This window comes from Pecten maximus, chromosome 14 (genome assembly GCF_902652985.1).
Source record: "Pecten maximus chromosome 14, xPecMax1.1, whole genome shotgun sequence".
NCBI classification, from domain to species: domain Eukaryota; kingdom Metazoa; phylum Mollusca; class Bivalvia; order Pectinida; family Pectinidae; genus Pecten; species Pecten maximus.
In genome coordinates, this window is record NC_047028.1 from 5,773,900 (window position 1) to 5,792,226 (window position 18,327).

The 18,327-nt window shown below is 47.4% G+C and overlaps 1 protein-coding gene across 1 annotated transcript in view; it reads left to right on the forward strand.

Moving 5' to 3' along the window:
* The window catches only part of LOC117342432, a 55,539-nt gene that overhangs the window by 13,538 nt on the left and 23,674 nt on the right, over positions 1-18,327 (forward strand). The gene's annotated exons all lie outside the window — the stretch shown is intronic.

Genomic DNA, 18,327 nt, shown 5'->3' on the forward strand with positions numbered 1-18,327 from the left:
GACTGTAGGATGGAGGTGTACAATTTAAGGACTGTAGGATGGAGTAGTACATTTTAAGGACTGTAGGATGGAGTTGTACAATTTAAGGACTGTAGCATGGAGTAGTACAATTTAAGGACTGTAGGATGGAGTTGTACAATTTAAGGACTGTAGCATGGAGTAGTACAATTTAAGGACTGTAGGATGGAGTTGTACAAATTAAGGACTTTAGGATGGAGTAGTATGATTTAAGGATTGTAGGATGAAGTAGTACATTTTAAGGACTGTAGGATGGAGTAGTACAATTTGAGGACTGTATGATGGAGTTGTACAATTTAAGGACTGTAGGATGGAGTTGTACATTTTAAGGACTGTAGGATGGAGTAGTGCAATTTAAGGACTGTAGGAAGTTCCCGGCCCCTTACCCTGTTAGTAAGATCCAGGCTTGAGGAAAGTCAGGTATATGATTAGGGAGTACAAAGAAGGCATAATCGTACTAATCATAAATACAGGTCAGTTATTTTTTGAAGAGGAAGATACAGATAAAAATGACTGGTTAATGAGGAGGGAGTGTGGGACATAGACATTGACTAAAAACATTTGACTGGTTAGCCTGGTTAATGAGGGGGAGTGTGGGACACAGACAGACTTAAAGGTGACTGGTTAGCCTGGCTAATGAGGGGGAGTGTGGGACACAGACAGACTTAAAGGTGACTGGTTAGTCTGGTTAATGAGGAGGAGTGTAGGACACAGACAGACTTAAGGTGACTGGTTAGTCTGGTTAATGAGGAGAAGTGTGGGACACAGACAGACTTAAAGGTGACTGGTTAGCCTGGTTAATGAGGAGGAGTGTGGGACACAGACAGACTTAAAGGTGACTGGTTAGTCTGGTTAATGAGGAGGAGTGTTAGACACAGACAGACTTAAAGGTGACTGGTTAGCCTGGTTAATGAGGAGGAGTGTTAGACACAGACAGACTTAAAGGTGACTGGTTAGTCTGGTTAATGAGGAGAAGTGTGGGACACAGACAGACTTAAAGGTGACTGGTTAGCCTGGTTAATGAGGAGGAGTGTGGGACACAGACAGACTTAAAGGTGACTGGTTAGTCTGGTTAATGAGGAGAAGTGTGGGACACAGACAGACTTAAAGGTGACTGGTTAGCCTCGTTAATGAAGGGGAGTGTGGGACACAGACAGACTTAAAGGTGACTGGTTAGTCTGGTTAATGAGGGGGAGTGTAGGACACAGACAGACTTAAAGGTGACTGGTTAGCTTGGTTAATGAGGAGAAGTGTGGGACACAGACAGACTTAAAGGTGACTGGTTAGCCTGGTTAATGAGGGGGAGTGTGGGACACAGACAGACTTAAAGGTGACTGGTTAGTCTGGTTAATGAGGGGGAGTGTGGGACACAGACAGACTTAAAGGTGACTGGTTAGTTTGGTTAATGAGGGGGAGTGTGGGACACAGACAGACTTAAAGGTGACTGGTTAGCTTGGTTAATTAGGGGGAGTGTGGGACACAGACAGACTTAAAGGTGACTGGTTAGTCTGGTTAATTAGGGGGAGTGTGGGACACAGACAGACTTAAAGGTGACTGGTTAGCCTGGTTAATGAGGGAGAGTGTGGGACACAGACAGACTTAAAGGTGACTGGTTAGCCTGGTTAATGAGGGGGAGTGTGGGACACAGACATACTTAAAGGTGACAGGTTAGTCTGGTTAATGAGGGGGAGTGTGGGACACAGACAGACTTAAAGGTGACTAGTTAGTTTGGTTAATGAGGAGGAGTGTGGGACACAGACAGACTTAAAGGTGACAGGTTAGCCTGGTTAATGAGGGGGAGTGTGGGACACAGACAGACTTAAAGGTGACTGGTTAGTCTGGTTAATGAGGGGGAGTGTGGGACACAGACAGACTTAAAGGTGACTGGTTAGTCTGGTTAATGAGGGGGAGTGTGGGACACAGACAGATTTAAAGGTGACTGGTTAGCCTGGTTAATGAGAGGGAGTGTGGGACACAGACAGACTTAAAGGTGACTGGTTAGCCTGGTTAATGAGGGGGAGTGTGGGACACAGACAGACTTAAATGTGACTGGTTAGCCTGGTTAATGAGGGGGAGTGTGGGACACAGACAGACTTAAAGGAGACTGGTTAGCCTGGTTAATGAGGGGGAGTGTGGGACACAGACAGACTTAAATGTGACTGGTTAGTCTGGTTAATGAGGGGGAGTGTGGGACACAGACAGACTTAAAGGTGACTGGTTAGTCTGGTTAATGAAGGGGAGTGTTGGACACAGACAGACTTAAGGTGACTGCTTAGCCTGGTTAACGAGGAGAAGTGTGGGTCACAGACAGACTTAAAGGTGACAGGTTAGTCTGGTTAATGAGGAGAAGTGTGGGACACAGACAGACTTAAAGGTGACTGGCTAGCCTGGTTAATGAGAGAGAGTGTGGGACACAGACAGACTTAAAGGTGACTGGCTAGCCTGGTTAATGAGAGGGAGTGTGGGACACAGACAGACTTAAAGGTGACAGGTTAGCCTGGTTAATGAGTGGGAGTGTGGGACACAGACAGACTTAAAGGTGACTGGTTAGCCTGGTTAATTAGGAGGAGTGTGGGACACAGACAGACTTAAAAATGACTGGTTAGCCTGGTTAATGAGGGGGAGTGTGGGACACAGACAGACTTAAAAGTGACTGGTTAGCCTGGTTAATGAGGGGGAGTGTGGGACACAGACAGACTTAAAAGTGACTGGTTAGCCTGGTTAATGAGGGGGAGTGTGGGACTCAGACAGACTTAAAGGTGACTGGTTAGCCTGGTTAATGAGGGGGAGTGTGGGACACAGACAGACTTAAAGGTGACAGGTTAGTCTGGTTAATGAGGAGAAGTGTGGGACACAGACAGACTTAAAGGTGACTGGTTAGCCTCGTTAATGAAGGGGAGTGTGGGACACAGACAGACTTAAAGGTGACTGGTTAGCCTGGTTAATGAGGGGGAGTGTAGGACACAGACAGACTTAAAGGTGACTGGTTAGCTTGGTTAATGAGGAGAAGTGTGGGACACAGACAGACTTAAAGGTGACTGGTTAGCCTGGTTAATGAGGGGGAGTGTGGGACACAGACAGACTTAAAGGTGACTGGTTAGTCTGGTTAATGAGGGGGAGTGTGGGACACAGACAGACTTAAAGGTGACTGGTTAGTTTGGTTAATGAGGGGGAGTGTGGGACACAGACAGACTTAAAGGTGACTGGTTAGCTTGGTTAATTAGGGGGAGTGTGGGACACAGACAGACTTAAAGGTGACTGGTTAGTCTGGTTAATTAGGGGGAGTGTGGGACACAGACAGACTTAAAGGTGACTGGTTAGCCTGGTTAATGAGGGAGAGTGTGGGACACAGACAGACTTAAAGGTGACTGGTTAGCCTGGTTAATGAGGGGGAGTGTGGGACACAGACATACTTAAAGGTGACAGGTTAGTCTGGTTAATGAGGGGGAGTGTGGGACACAGACAGACTTAAAGGTGACTAGTTAGTTTGGTTAATGAGGAGGAGTGTGGGACACAGACAGACTTAAAGGTGACAGGTTAGCCTGGTTAATGAGGGGGAGTGTGGGACACAGACAGACTTAAAGGTGACTGGTTAGTCTGGTTAATGAGGGGGAGTGTGGGACACAGACAGACTTAAAGGTGACTGGTTAGTCTGGTTAATGAGGGGGAGTGTGGGACACAGACAGATTTAAAGGTGACTGGTTAGCCTGGTTAATGAGAGGGAGTGTGGGACACAGACAGACTTAAAGGTGACTGGTTAGCCTGGTTAATGAGGGGGAGTGTGGGACACAGACAGACTTAAATGTGACTGGTTAGCCTGGTTAATGAGGGGGAGTGTGGGACACAGACAGACTTAAAGGAGACTGGTTAGCCTGGTTAATGAGGGGGAGTGTGGGACACAGACAGACTTAAATGTGACTGGTTAGTCTGGTTAATGAGGGGGAGTGTGGGACACAGACAGACTTAAAGGTGACTGGTTAGTCTGGTTAATGAAGGGGAGTGTTGGACACAGACAGACTTAAGGTGACTGCTTAGCCTGGTTAACGAGGAGAAGTGTGGGTCACAGACAGACTTAAAGGTGACAGGTTAGTCTGGTTAATGAGGAGAAGTGTGGGACACAGACAGACTTAAAGGTGACTGGCTAGCCTGGTTAATGAGAGAGAGTGTGGGACACAGACAGACTTAAAGGTGACTGGCTAGCCTGGTTAATGAGAGGGAGTGTGGGACACAGACAGACTTAAAGGTGACAGGTTAGCCTGGTTAATGAGTGGGAGTGTGGGACACAGACAGACTTAAAGGTGACTGGTTAGCCTGGTTAATTAGGAGGAGTGTGGGACACAGACAGACTTAAAATGACTGGTTAGCCTGGTTAATGAGGGGGAGTGTGGGACACAGACAGACTTAAAAGTGACTGGTTAGCCTGGTTAATGAGGGGGAGTGTGGGACACAGACAGACTTAAAAGTGACTGGTTAGCCTGGTTAATGAGGGGGAGTGTGGGACTCAGACAGACTTAAAGGTGACTGGTTAGCCTGGTTAATGAGGGGGAGTGTGGGACACAGACAGACTTAAAGGTGACAGGTTAGTCTGGTTAATGAGGGGGAGTGTGGGACACAGACAGACTTAAAGGTGACTGGTTAGCCTGGTTAATGAGGGGGAGTGTGGGACACAGACAGACTTAAAGGTGACAGGTTAGTCTGGTTAATGAGGAGAAGTGTGGGACACAGACAGACTTAAAGGTGACTGGTTAGCCTGGTTAATTAGGAGGAGTGTGGGACACAGACAGACTTAAAGGTGACTGGTTAGCCTGGTTAATTAGGAGGAGTGTGGGACACAGACAGACTTAAAAATGACTGGTTAGCCTGGTTAATGAGGGGAAGTGTGGGACACAGACAGACTTAAAAGTGACTGGTTAGCCTGGTTAATGAGGGGGAGTGTGGGACTCAGACAGACTTAAAGGGGACTGGTTAGCCTGGTTAATTAGGAGGAGTGTGGGACACAGACAGACTTAAAGGTGACTGGTTAGCCTGGTTAATTAGGAGGAGTGTGGGACACAGACAGACTTAAAGGGGACTGGTTAGCCTGGCTAATGAGGGGGAGTGTGGGACACAGACAGACTTAAAGGTGACTGGTTAGCCTGGTTAATTAGGAGAAGTGTGGGACACAGACCGACTTAAAGGTGACTGGTTAGCTTTGTTAATGAGGGGGAGTGTGGGACACAGACAGACTTAAAGGTGACTGGTTAGTCTGGTTAATGAGGGGGAGTGTGGGACACAGACAGACTTAAAGGTGACTGGTTAGCCTGGTTAATGAGGGGGAGTGTGGGACACAGACAGACTTAAAGGTGACTGGTTAGCCTGGTTAATGAGGGGGAGTGTGGGACACAGACAGACTTAAAGGTGACTGGTTAGCCTGGCTAATGAGGGGGAGTGTGGGACACAGACAGACTTAAAGGTGACTGGTTAGCCTGGTTAATGAGGGGGAGTGTGGGACACAGACAGACTTAAAGGTGACTGGTTAGCCTGGTTAATGAGGGGGAGTGTGGGACACAGACATACTTAAAGGTGACAGGTTAGTCTGGTTAATGAGGGGGAGTGTGGGACACAGACAGACTTAAAGGTGACTGGTTAGCTTGGTTAATGAGGGGGAGTGTGGGACACAGACAGACTTAAAGGTGACTGGTTAGCCTGGTTAATGAGGGGGAGTGTGGGACACAGACAGACTTAAAGGTGACTGGTTAGCCTGGTTAATGAGGAGGAGTGTGGGACACAGACAGACTTAAAGGTGACTGGTTAGCCTGGTTAATGAGGGGGAGTGTGGGACACAGACAGACTTAAAGGTGACTGGTTAGCTTGGTTAATGAGGAGAAGTGTGGGACACAGACAGACTTAAAGGTGACTGGTTAGCCTGGTTAATGAGGGGGAGTGTGGGACACAGACAGACTTAAAGGTGACTGGTTAGTCTGGTTAATGAGGGGGAGTGTGGGACACAGACAGACTTAAAGGTGACTGGTTAGTCTGGTTAATGAGGGGGAGTGTGGGACACAGACAGACTTAAAGGTGACTGGTTAGCTTGGTTAATTAGGGGGAGTGTGGGACACAGACAGACTTAAAGGTGACTGGTTAGTCTGGTTAATTAGGGGGAGTGTGGGACACAGACAGACTTAAAGGTGACTGGTTAGCCTGGTTAATGAGGGAGGAGTGTGGGACACAGACAGACTTAAAGGTGACTGGTTAGCCTGGTTAATGAGGGGGAGTGTGGGACACAGACATACTTAAAGGTGACAGGTTAGTCTGGTTAATGAGGGGGAGTGTGGGACACAGACAGACTTAAAGGTGACTGGTTAGTCTGGTTAATGAGGAGGAGTGTGGGACACAGACAGACTTAAGGGTGACTGGTTAGCCTGGTTAATGAGGGGGAGTGTGGGACACAGACAGACTTAAAGGTGACTGGTTAGTCTGGTTAATGAGGGGGGAGTGTGGGACACAGACAGACTTAAAGGGACTGGTTAGTCTGGTTAATGAGGGGGAGTGTGGGACACAGACAGACTTAAAGGTGACTGGTTAGCCTGGTTAATGAGGAGGGAGTGTGGGACACAGACAGACTTAAAGGTGACTGGTTAGCCTGGTTAATGAGGGGGAGTGTGGGACACACCGACAGATTAAAGGTGACTGGTTAGTCTGGTTAATTGAGGGGAGTGTGGGACACAGACAGACTTAAAGGTGACTGGTTAGCCTGGTTAATGGAGAGGAGTGTGGGACACAGACAGACTTAAAGGTGACTGTGTTAGCCTGGTTAATGAGGGGGAGTGTGGGACACAGACCAGACTTAAAGTGACTGGTTAGTCTGGTTAATGAGGGAGGAGTGTGGGACACAGACAGACTTAAAGGCTGACTGGTCTAGCCTGGTTAATGAGGGGGAGTGTGGGACACAGACAGACTTACTAAGGTGACTGGTTGTCTCGGTTAATGAGGGGGAGTGTGGGACACAGACAGACTTAAAGGTGACTGGTTAGTCTTGGTTAATGAGAGGGAGTTGTGGACACAGACAGACTTAAATGTGACCTGGTTAGCTGGTAATTAGGGAGGAGTGTGGGACACAGACAGACTTAAAGGTGACAGGTTAGTCCTGGTTAATGAGGGGAGTGTGGGACACAGACAGACTTAAAGGTGACTGGTTAGCCTGGTTAATGAGGGGGAGTGTGGGACACAGACAGACTTAAAGGTGACTGGTAGCCTGGTTAATGAGGGGGAGTGTGGGACACAGACAGACTTAAAGGTGACAGGTTAGTCTGGTTAATGAGGGGGAGTGTGGGACACAGACAGACTAAAGGTGACTGGTTAGCCTGGTTAATGAGGGGAGTGTGGGACACAGACAGACTTAAAGGTGACTAGGTTAGCCTGGTTAATGAGGGGGAGTGTGGGACACAGACAGACTTAAAGGTGACTGGTTAGCTGGTTAATGAGGGGGGAGTGTGGGACACAGACAGACTTAAAGGTGACTGGTTAGTCTGGTTAATGAGGGGGAGTGTGGGACACAGACAGACTTAAAGGTGACTGGTTAGCCTGGTTAATGAGGGGGAGTGTGGGACACAGACAGACTTAAAGGTGACTGGTTAGTCTGGTTAATGAGGGGGGTGTGGGGACACAGACAGATTAAAGGGCTGGTTGCGGTTAAGAGGGGGAGTGGGGCACAGACAGATTAAAGGGACAGGAGTCTGGAATGAGGAGAAAGGGGGAACGACAGACTTTAAAAGGGGACGGTTAGCCTGGAAATTGGGGGGTTGGGGCACAGACGACTTAAAGGTGACTGTTAGCCGGTAATTAGGGGGAGTGGGGCCCCCAAAACGATTAAAAATGGGCTGGTTAGCCTGGTTAATGAGGGGAAGTGTGGGACACAGACGTTAAAAGTGACTGGTTACGGTAATGGGGGGAGTGTGGGACTCAGACGACTTAAAAAGGGGAGGTTAGCTGGTTTAAATTTGGAGGAGTGTGGGACACAGACAGACTTAAAAGGGGATGGTTAGCCTTTGGTTAATTTGGGGAGTGGGGACCAGACAGCTTAAAGGGGGGCTGGTTAGCCTGGGTAATGAGGGGGAGGGGGGGCACAGACGACTTAAAGGTGACGGTTAGCCTGGTTAATTAGGAGGAGTGTGGGACACAGACAGACTTAAAGGTGACTGGTTAGCCTGGTTAATGAGGGGGAGTGTGGGACACAGACAGACTTAAAGGTGACTGGTTAGTCTGGTTAATGAGGGGGAGTGTGGGACACAGACAGACTTAAAGGTGACTGGTTAGCCTGGTTAATGAGGGGGAGTGTGGGACACAGACAGACTTAAAGGTGACTGGTTAGCCTGGTTAATGAGGGGGAGTGTGGGACACAGACAGACTTAAAGGTGACTGGTTAGCCTGGTTAATGAGGGGGAGTGTGGGACACAGACAGACTTAAAGGTGACTGGTTAGCCTGGTTAATGAGGGGGAGTGTGGGACACAGACAGACTTAAAGGTGACTGGTTAGCCTGGTTAATGAGGGGGAGTGTGGGACACAGACAGACTTAAAGGTGACTAGGTTAGTCCTGGTTAATGAGGGGGAGTGTGGGACACAGACAGACTTAAAGGTGACTGGTTAGCTTGGTTAATGAGGGGGAGTGTGGGACACAGACAGACTTAAAGGGGACTGGTTAGCCTGGTTAATGAGGGGGAGTGTGGGACACAGACAGACTTAAAGGTGACTGGTTAGCCTGGTTAATGAGGGAGGAGTGTGGGACACAGACAGACTTAAAGGTGACTGGTTAGCCTGGTTAATGAGGGGGAGTGTGGGACACAGACAGACTTAAAGGTGACTGGTTAGCCTGGTTAATGAGGGGGAGTGTGGGACACAGACAGACTTAAAGGTGACTGGTTAGCCTGGTTAATGAGGGGGGAGTGTGGGACACAGACAGACTTAAAGGTGACTGGTTAGCTTGGTTAATGAGGGGGAGTGTGGGACACAGACAGACTTAAAGGTGACTGGTTAGCCTGGTTAATGAGGGGGAGTGTGGGACACAGACAGACTTAAAGGTGACTGGTTAGCTGGTTAATGAGGGGGAGTGTGGGACACAGACAGACTTAAAGGTGACTGGTTACCTTGGTTAATGAGGGGGAGTGTGGGACACAGACAGACTTAAAGGTGACTGGTTAGCTGGTTAATGAGGGGGAGTGTGGGACACAGACAGACTTAAAGGTGACTGGTTAGTCTGGTTAATGAGGGGGAGTGTGGGACACAGACAGACTTAAAGGTGACATGGTTAGCTTGGTTAATGGGGGGGAGTGTGGGGACACAGACAGACTTAAAGGTGACTGGTTAGTCTGGTTAATGAGGGGGAGTGTGGGACACAGACAGACTTAAAGGTGACTGGTTAGCCTGGTTAATGAGGGGGAGTGTGGGACACAGACAGACTTAAAGGTGACTGGTTAGCCTGGTTAATGAGGGGGAGTGTGGGACACAGACAGACTTAAAGGTGACTGGTTAGCTGGTTAATGAGGAGGGAGTGTGGGACACAGACAGACTTAAAGGTGACTGGTTAGCCTGGTTAATGAGGGGGAGTGTGGGACACAGACAGACTTAAAGGTGACATGGTTAGCTCTGGTTAATGAGGGGGAGTGTGGGACACAGACAGACTTAAAGGTGAATGGTTTAGCTCTGGTTAATGAGGGGGAGTGTGGGACACAGACAGACTTAAAGGTGACTGGTTAGTCCTGGTTAATGAGGGGGAGTGTGGGACACAGACAGACTTAAAGGTGACTGGTTAGCCTGGTTAATGAGGGGGAGTGTGGGACACAGACAGACTTAAAGGTGACAGGTTAGTCTGGTTAATGAGGGGGAGTGTGGGACACAACAGACTTAAAGGTGACATGGTTAGTCCTGGTTAATGAGGGAGAGTGTGGGACACAGACAGACTTAAAGGTGACTGGTTAGTCTGGTTAATGAGGGGGAGTGTGGGACGCAGACAGACTTAAAGGTGACAGGTTAGCCTGGTTAATGAGGGGGAGTGTGGGACACAGACAGACTTAAAGGTGACTGGTTAGTCCGGTTAATGAGGGGGGAGTGTGGGACACAGACAGACTTAAAGGTGACTGGTTAGCCTGGTTAATGAGGGGGAGTGTGGGACACAGACAGACTTAAAGGTGACAGGTTAGTCTGGTTAATGAGGGGGAGTGTGGGACACAGACAGACTTAAAGGTGACAGGTTAGTCTGGTTAATGAGGAAGAGTGTGGGACACAGACAGACTTAAAGGTGACTGGTTAGCCTGGTTAATGAGGGGGAGTGTGGGACACAGACAGACTTAAATGTGACTGGTTAGCCTGGTTAATGAGGGGGAGTGTGGGACACAGACAGACTTAAAGGTGACTGGTTAGCTTGGTTAATGAGAGGGAGTGTGGGACACAGACAGACTTAAAGGAGACTGGTTAGCTTGGTTAATGAGAGGGAGTGTGGGACACAGACAGACTTAAAGGTGACTGGTTAGTCTGGTTAATGAGGGGGAGTGTGGGACACAGACAGACTTAAAGGTGACTGGTTAGCCTGGTTAATGAGGGGGAGTGTGGGACACAGACAGACTTAGAGGGGACTGGTTAGTCTGGTTAATGAGGGGGAGTGTAGGACACAGACAGACTTAAAGGTGACTGGTTAATGAGGGGGAGTGTGGGACACAGACAGACTTAAAGGTGACAGGTTAGTCTGGTTAATGAGGGGGAGTGTGGGACACAGACAGACTTAAAGGAGAAGGTGAAAGAATTTTTATTGATCCTAAAAAATGATTTTTCTGTTGGTTGTCTGAAGGTCATACAGACTTTGAAGGTAGGGTTCAGGAAGGGGGAGATGTTCAACTGACAAAGATAATTGATCTGTAAGTAGTTACACACCCATCAATTAGCTCTCTCCACTGCCATCATTGACTGGCAGATCTATTGTATGGAAGGACAGTGTATTGATAAAATGTCGAGATTTTTATTTCAATTTCAATAAGAGGCTTTAATCTCCTGTGGGGTATACCTGTGTGTAATGATAATCATGCTTAAACACTCAAAGTATTTAAAGTCCATATAGAATGCATTTGTATACACACAACAGGTGAGTTGAGTTATAAACGCCAGGTAACACTCGTCAAGCCCAGAGCAGCAGGTGAAAAATTAATGCTCTTATCGTGATACTTCTGTGTGTTTCTCTCGTCAAACTAACCGCAATGATTTTTGTTCATTATGAGTTTAATCAATAGTTTTAGAGAGAAATGCTTGAGACACTAGGCACTTTAGTCTGAAGCAGAGGTATGCAAACCTTCACACATAATGTTACAACTGTTTTATATACATGTAAGTATCTTACTTCTTATTTCATTGATACTTTCATCAGAATTATTTCACTTTAAGTGTAAATTTTTAATGAAAATTCAATTTTTGCATCGAAATTTCAGTTGCATATCACTGATCAGGTTTTCTACTTTGTAAATGATGTTGTTTTTACTATGTTGAGCCAGATTTGTTCTCTTTTTTACATATATATATAAATCACATATGAAAAGCTGAACTAGTGAGTTATTCAATATTTTGAATTTAGCTTTCATATAGATTTGTACTACTGATAAGTACAGAAGAACTGAAATAGTTCATGGTTGTAAAGGCTCATTGAAACACAAGTTGTTTAAAGGATAAACGATTTTGTTTATCATTATTGATGACTACTAGGCCATTAATGATTTCTAATCTTCACCTAATAGTTATCTTGTGTTTAATCATTTATAATTATGAGAAAAGTTGAAGACATCCGCAGAAAAAAAATCATTGTTAAAAAACTATGAATGAAGCCCTTATATTTCTAAAGCCTGCAGTAATTACCGTTCTACTGGTTTTGACACTTAGCCAGGTTTGTGTGTATTTTGGAGATCACGCAGACCCATGCTGTTGTTTACTATGCTATTAACTTAATGCCTTATTTTAGAATTCAAATCCATTTTTTCTAAAGACTACTTATTATGCAGATATATACATGTGTGCAGTGTTTTCCTGTTGGCCAATCTAATGAATATTTCATTGGAAGAAAACTTGTATAAAAGTTCAACATTAAATACTGCAACAAATGGCTTATTACATGTACATTTAATATGTTAATCCAGATAATAATGTTAACCATACAATAGAAAAAAAATCACATTTCAGCAAAGTGGAAATATTTTTTCAGATTTCAAATATACAACTAGAAAAATTATTTTCTTTTTTCCAAATTTTATCAATTATATGTTCATTATATGTATTTTGATAGCAATGTATATTTTCAATGAACATGACTAGAAAAAACGTCAGTCAGTGGTACACTGGTCTAGAAAGTCTAGGGTCTGTCATTCAGGACTAGAAAGTCTATAAGGTCTGTCATTCAGGACTAAAAAGTCTAGAGTCTGTCATTCAGGACTAGAAAGTTTAGTGTCTGTCATTCAGGACTAGAAAGTCTATAGGGTCTGTCATTCAGGACTAGAAAGTCTAGGGTCTGTCATTCAGGACTAAAAAGTCTAGAGTCTGTCATTCAGGAGTAGAAAGTCTAGAGTCTGTCATTCAGGACTAGAAAGTCTAGAGTCTGTCATTCAGGACTAGAAAGTCTATAGGGTCTGTCATTCAGGAGTAGAAAGTCTAGGGTCTGTCTTTCAGGTCTAGAAAGTTTAGTGTCTGTCGTTCAGGACTAGAAAGTCTATAGGGTCTGTCATTCAGGACTAGAAAGTCTATAGAGTCTGTCATTCAGGAGTAGAAAGTCTAGAGTCTGTCATTCAGGAGTAGAAAGTCTAGAGTCTGTCGTTCAGGACTAGAAAGTCTATAGGGTCTGTCATTCAGGACTAGAAAGTCTAGGGTTTAAAACTGGTGTAGGCTGAGTTGACTGGATTTTCAGGTAACTGATAATAAAATATCATATCGAAGTAATTCATACACAAGATACAGAAAAGAGAGTTATTTTACACAAATTTCCAGATTGTTCCGATCGAATTTGTTCTACCCAAACAGGTCATGTCTGGTATAGGGTCAGAGACATTTTCTAAACAGCATAGTAATATACACATATGAAATATAGACATTTATGGCATTAGCTCTGTAATTATTCATAACTAACCTATATCGGTGATGTGTTTTAGTCTGTATAGGGATGACTGTCTTTAACATGACTACCGTTGTTATGGGTATCAATATCACTATACACCATGATAACATAATACATTGAGCTTATTGTCTCTGGAATAACATCATCATTGGGTATATTGGGCTTTGTTCTGTGAGGAAGATATGATTATTTCATCAGGTGTGTATATATCATGTTGCTGTATTAATTAATTAGTACATTGTATTGTGATCAATGTTGTTATTAGTACATTGTATCGTGATCAATGTTGTTAGTTTCCTGCCCATTGAATCATTTAATGAGATATAAACGGATAATTACATGGTTACCATTGAAGGTAAACTTCATCAGTCTTTTCCCTCTCCACAACTAACTATTAGAGACATAAACATCTCTTTCTCCTGCATGTCTTCTTCAACTTCTCTCCCTCTAAGACTCCTCCCTGACCTCTTCATCCTCCCTTCCATCTTCCCTCCCTCCTAAGACTTCTCTCTGACCTCTTCATCCTCCCTTCCATCGTCTCTCCTTCCTAAGACTCCTCCCTGACCTCTTCATGCTCCCTTCCATCGTCTCTCCCTCCTAAGACTCCTCCCTGACCTCTTCATCCTCCCTTCCATCGTCTCTCCCTCCTAAGACGCCTCCCTGACTTCTTCATCCTCCCTTCCATCTTCTCTCCCTCCTAAGACGCCTCCCTGACCTCTTCATCCTCCCTTCCATCTTCTCTCCTTCCTAAGACTCCTCTCTAACCTCTTCATCCTCCCTTCCATCGTCTCTCCCTCCTAAGACGCCTCCCTGACTTCTTCATCCTCCCTTCCATCTTCTCTCCCTCCTAAGACGCCTCCCTGACCTCTTCATCCTCCCTTCCATCTTCTCTCCCTCCTAAGACTCCTCCCTGACCTCTTCATCCTCCCTTCCATCGTCTCTCCTTCCTAAGACTCCTCCCTGACCTCTTCATGCTCCCTTCCATCGTCTCTCCCTCCTAAGACGCCTCCCTGACCTCTTCATCCTCCCTTCCATCTTCTCTCCCTCCTAAGACGCCTCCCTGACCTCTTCATCCTCCCTTCCATCTTCCCTCCCTCCTAAGACTCCTCTCTAACCTCTTCATGCTCCCTTCCATCTTCTCTCCCTCATAAGACTCCTCCCTGACCTCTTCATGCTCCCTTCCATCATCTCTCCCTCATAAGACTCCTCTCTAACCTCTTCATCCTCCCTTCCATCTTCCCTCCCTCCTAAGACTCCTCTCTAACCTCTTCATGCTCCCTTCCATCTTCTCTCCCTCATAAGACTCCTCCCTGACCTCTTCATGCTCCCTTCCATCATCTCTCCCTCATAAGACTCCTCTCTAACCTCTTCATCCTCCCTTCCATCTTCCCTCCCTCCTAAGACTCCTCTCTAACCTCTTCATGCTCCCTTCCATCTTCTCTCCCTCATAAGACTCCTCCCTGACCTCTTCATCCTCCCTTCCATCATCTCTCCCTCATAAGACTCCTCCCTGACCTCTTCATCCTCCCTTCCATCGTCTCTCCCTCCTAAGACTCCTCCTCTAACCTCTTCATCCTCCCTTCCATCTTCTCTCCCTCCTAAGACTCCTCCCTGACCTCTTCATCCTCCCTTCCATCTTCCCTCCCTCCTAAGACTCCTCCCTGACCTCTTCATCCTCCCTTCCATCTTCCCTCCCTCCTAAGACTCCTCTCTAACCTCTTCATGCTCCCTTCCATCGTCTCTCCCTCATAAGACTCCTCCCTGACCTCTTCATCCTCCCTTCCATCGTCTCTCCCTCATAAGACGTCTCCCTGACCTCTTCATCCTCCCTTCCATCTTCTCTCCCTCCTAAGACTCCTCCCTGACCTCTTCATCCTCCCTTCCATCTTCTCTCCCTCCTAATACTCCTCCCTGACCTCTTCATGCTCCCTTCCATCTTCCCTCCCTCCTAAGACTCCTCTCTAACCTCTTCATGCTCCCTTCCATCTTCTCTCCCTCTAAGACTCCTCTCTGACCTCTTCATCCTCCCTTCCATCGTCTCTCCCTCCTAAGACTCCTCTCTAACCTCTTCATGCTCCCTTCCATCGTCTCTCCCTCCTAAGACTCCTCCCTGATCTCTTCATCCTCCCTTCCATCTTCTCTCCCTCCTAAGACTCCTCCCTGACCTCTTCATGCTCCCTTCCTCGTCTCTCCCTCTAAGACTCCTCCCTGACCTCTTCATGCTCCCTTCACATCTTCTCTCATTCCTCCCCTAAACTCCTCCCTGACCTCTTCATGCTCCCTTCCATCTTCTTCCTCCCTCCTAAGATTCCTCTAACCTCTTCATCCTCCCTTCCATCGTCTCTCCCTCTAAGACTCCTCTCTGACCTCTTCATCCTCCCTTCCATCGTCTTCTTTCCTCCTAAGACTCCTCCCTGACCTCTTCATGCTCCCTTCCATCTTCTCTCCCTCCTAAGACTCCTCTCTGACCTCTTCATCCTCCCTTCCATCTTCTCTCCCTCCTAAGACTCCTCCCTGACCTCTTCATCCTCCCTTCCATCTTCTCTCCCTCCTAAGACTCCTCTCTGACCTCTTCATGCTCCCTTCCATCTTCTCTCCCTCCTAAGACGCCTCCCTGACCTCTTCATCCTCCCTTCCATCTTCTCTCCCTCCTAAGACGCCTCCCTGACCTCTTCATCCTCCCTTCCATCGTCTCTCCTTCCTAAGACTCCTCCCTGACCTCTTCATGCTCCCTTCCATCGTCTCTCCCTCCTAAGACGCCTCCCTGACCTCTTCATCCTCCCTTCCATCTTCTCTCCCTCCTAAGACGCCTCCCTGACCTCTTCATCCTCCCTTCCATCTTCCCTCCCTCCTAAGACTCCTCTCTAACCTCTTCATGCTCCCTTCCATCTTCTCTCTCCCTCATAAGACTCCTCCCTGACCTCTTCATGCTCCCTTCCATCATCTCTCCCTCATAAGACTCCTCTCTAACCTCTTCATCCTCCCTTCCATCTTCCCTCCCTCCTAAGACTCCTCTCTAACCTCTTCATGCTCCCTTCCATCGTCTCTCCCTCATAAGACTCCTCCCTGACCTCTTCATCCTCCCTTCCATCTTCCCTCCCTCCTAAGACTCCTCTCTAACCTCTTCATGCTCCCTTCCATCTTCTCTCCCTCATAAGACTCCTCCCTGACCTCTTCATGCTCCCTTCCATCTTCTCTCCCTCCTAAGATTCCTCTAACCTCTTCATCCTCCCTTCCATCATCTCTCCCTCATAAGACTCCTCTCTAACCTCTTCATCCTCCCTTCCATCATCTCTCCCTCATAAGACTCCTCCCTAACCTCTTCATCCTCCCTTCCATCTTCCCTCCCTCCTAAGACTCCTCTCTAACCTCTTCATGCTCCCTTCCATCTTCTCTCCCTCATAAGACTCCTCCCTGACCTCTTCATGCTCCCTTCCATCTTCTCTCCCTCCTAAGACTCCTCCCTGACCTCTTCATCCTCCCTTCCATCTTCTCTCCCTCCTAAGACTCCTCCCTGACCTCTTCATGCTCCCTTCCATCATCTCTCCCTCATAAGACTCCTCTCTAACCTCTTCATGCTCCCTTCCATCTTCTCTCCCTCTAAGACTCCTCCCTGACCCCTTCATGCTCCCTTCCATCGTCTCTCCCTCCTAAGACTCCTCTCTAACCTCTTCATGCTCCCTTCCATCTTCCCTCCCTCCTAAGACTCCTCCCTGACCCCTTCATGCTCCCTTCCATCGTCTCTCCCTCATAAGACTCCTCCCTAACCTCTTCATGCTCTCTTCCATCGTCTCTCCCTCCTAAGACTCCTCTCTAACCTCTTCATCCTCCCTTCCATCTTCCCTCCCTCATAAGACTCCTCCCTAACCTCTTCATGCTCTCTTCCATCGTCTCTCCCTCCTAAGACTCCTCTCTAACCTCTTCATGCTCCCTTCCATCTTCCCTCCCTCCTAAGACTCCTCCCTGACCCCTTCATGCTCCCTTCCATCGTCTCTCCCTCATAAGACTCCTCCCTAACCTCTTCATGCTCTCTTCCATCGTCTCTCCCTCCTAAGACTCCTCTCTAACCTCTTCATCCTCCCTTCCATCTTCCCTCCCTCCTAAGACTCCTCCCTGACCCCTTCATCTCCTCCCTTCCGCTCTTACACTCCCTCCTACGACTCCCTCCCTAACCTCTTTCATGCTCTCTTTGTGCTTCTTTTACATCGTCTCTCCTCCTAAGACCCTCCTCTCTACCCTCTTCTTGCTCCCTTTTCCATCCGTCTCTGCTCCTCCTCAACTCCTCCCTGACCTCTTCATCCTCCCTTCCATCTTCTCTCCCTCCTAAGACTCCTCCCTGACCTCTTCATCCTCCCTTCCATCTTCCCTCCCTCCTAAGACTCCTCTCTAACCTCTTCATGCTCCCTTCCATCGTCTCTCCCTCATAAGACTCCTCCCTGACCTCTTCATGCTCCCTTCCATCTTCTCTCCCTCCTAAGACTCCTCCCTGACCTCTTCATGCTCCCTTCCATCGTCTCTCCCTCTAAGACTCCTCCCTGACCTCTTCATGCTCCCTTCCATCTTCTCTCCCTCCTAAGACTCCTCCCTGACCTCTTCATGCTCCCTTCCATCTTCTCTCCCTCCTAAGATTCCTCTAACCTCTTCATCCTCCCTTCCATCGTCTCTCCCTCTAAGACTCCTCTCTGACCTCTTCATCCTCCCTTCCATCGTCTCTTCCTCCTAAGACTCCTCCCTGACCTCTTCATGCTCCCTTCCATCTTCTCTCCCTCCTAAGACTCCTCTCTGACCTCTTCATCCTCCCTTCCATCTTCTCTCCCTCCTAAGACTCCTCCCTGACCTCTTCATCCTCCCTTCCATCTTCTCTCCCTCCTAAGACTCCTCTCTGACCTCTTCATGCTCCCTTCCATCTTCTCTCCCTCCTAAGACTCCTCCCTGACCTCTTCATGCTCCCTTCCATCTTCTCTCCCTCCTAAGACTCCTCCCTGACCTCTTCATGCTCCCTTCCATCTTCTCTCCCTCCTAAGACTCCTCCCTGACCTCTTCATGCTCCCTTCCATCTTCTCTCCCTCCTAAGACTCCTCCCTGACCTCTTCATGCTCCCTTCTATCTTCTCTCCCTCCTAATACTCCTCCCTGACCTCTTCATGCTCCCTTCTATCTTCTCTCCCTCCTAAGAAAAGACTCTTTCCTCC